Source organism: Humulus lupulus, chromosome 3 (assembly GCF_963169125.1).
Source record: "Humulus lupulus chromosome 3, drHumLupu1.1, whole genome shotgun sequence".
Taxonomy (NCBI): Eukaryota; Viridiplantae; Streptophyta; class Magnoliopsida; order Rosales; family Cannabaceae; genus Humulus; species Humulus lupulus.
In genome coordinates, this window is record NC_084795.1 from 154,275,062 (window position 1) to 154,277,021 (window position 1,960).

General features: G+C 38.0%; 1 non-coding gene across 1 annotated transcript; it reads left to right on the plus strand.

The window, feature by feature from the left end:
* The first annotated feature begins 1,652 nt into the window (after nt 1–1,652).
* Nucleotides 1,653–1,759, plus strand: LOC133828386 (small nucleolar RNA R71). The gene has a single exon (XR_009891009.1). It is a non-coding gene; the product is annotated as a small nucleolar RNA R71 (small nucleolar RNA).
* The last annotated feature ends 201 nt before the right edge of the window (nt 1,760–1,960 follow it).

Here is a 1,960-nt window from a genome sequence, read left to right on the forward strand (position 1 = left end):
ATTTTGAGGATGGGATGGTCCTTTTTCCATGCTTAATTTCTTCAAAAGGTACCTTTTTCATCACTCTCTTGCTATGTTTTTCATGCATCATTTCAATCATCTTGGAGTTGGAAAATCTTATGGCTAAGCAATCTTCAACTTCATTAGGAGAATGTATATGATTAAAAACCTGGAATGTTACTTGTTCATTCTAAGCTCGAATTGTATGTTCTCCTTTTTCAACATCTATCAAAGTCCTCCCGGTGGCAAGGAATGGTCTCCCCAAGATGATTGGAACCTCCCTATCTTTCTCATTGCCGAGAATAATAAAATCTATTAGAAAAATGAACTTGTCAACTTGTACTAGGACATCTTCAATCTTTCCCTCTGGATGCACCATAGAGCGTTCAACTAATTGCAATGTGAGTGTAGTTGGCCTCGTCTATCCAATTCTCATCTTTTTAAAAATTGACATGGGCATCAAATTAATACTAGCTCCTAAATCACAAAGATCTTTACCAACATCTGGGTCGTCAATAGAAATTGGAATTGTGAAGCTACCCATATATTTCAATTTAGGTGGAATCTTAATCTTTAATATTGCACTAAAACCTTCTGTCAAAGCCACTGTTTCAAATTCTCCAAGTCTCTCTTCTTCGTCAAGATGTCCTTCAAAAACTTCACATAGTTGGGCATTTGTTCCAAAGCTTCCACAAAAGGTATGTTCATGTGGAGTTGCTTGAAAACATCTAAAAATGTCCTGAATTGACTATCTTGTTGATGCTTTTAAAATAGTTGTGGAAATGGTGGAGGTGGCATACTATTTAGCTTCTCTGATGCATTTTGCTGAGAAAATATTTCAACATTTGCTTCAAGATCAACATTTGACACATGAGAAGTTATAGCTATTTCCACTTTTTCCACACTAGTTTGGATTGAGTGGGCTCAATTTTTCCCTTACATTTTTCCTCATTCAACTCCATATCTTTTCCACTCCTCAAAGAGATCTCCTTGCAATGCTCATTACATCTTTTCTTGGATTTTTGGTATCACTAGGAAATGCACCTTCTAATCTATTTCTCAATTTCTTAGATGGCTCCCCGTTTGACTCCAAAGAGCTTGTTTGACACGCTAGTGGAGGACAAACTCTTTGTTGTTGAGAAAATCCTAGTGAAGAAATAGGCTTTTTGGGCATGGATGCGCCACTTGAACTTGCCCCCTTGGCTTCCCAAAGAAAAGTTTGGATGATTCCCCCAACCCCGATTGTAAGAGTTGTAATATGGATTGTTGCGGTTGACATTTTGATTCCCCAAGTAACACACTGCAATGGGATTTGAAGGAAATATATCAAATGTGTGCCCATCTCCACAATAAACACAAGAAATATCCGCTACATGGGCCATAGGAGTTGGTTGAAGATTACCATCCATACTCATGGTCTTTAGGAGGTTGGTCATAGATGAAACTTGAGTGGTCAAACTTGTTAAAGAATCTACCTCATGGATACCCACTACCTTTCTTCCCATTGGTAATTATTGTTGGAAATGCACTCCAAAGTCTCATATGCTTCACTGTAGGATTTAGAGAGAGTAGCCCCATTTGCTGAGGCATCCAAACCCGTACGAGTAGAAGCATTACCATTGTAAAAAGTCTCCATTTGAATACAATAGGAAATGTAATTATGTGGGAACTTCCTCAATAACTCCTTGAACCTCTTCCAAGCATCACACACCGACTCATCCTCCAACTGCTAAAAAGAAATAATCTCATTCTAAAACATGGCATTTTTCGTTGGAGGGAAATACTTCATCAAAATTTTCTCAGCTAACTCATTCCATGTAGAAACCGAATCGAAAAGAAGTGTATTGATCCAAGCTCTAGCTCTATCCCTCAAAGAAAAATGGAACCATTTCAATCTCAAGGCTTCTTCAGTAACACCTTACAATTTGAAGGAATTTCTCACCTCCAAAAATGAGCGGAG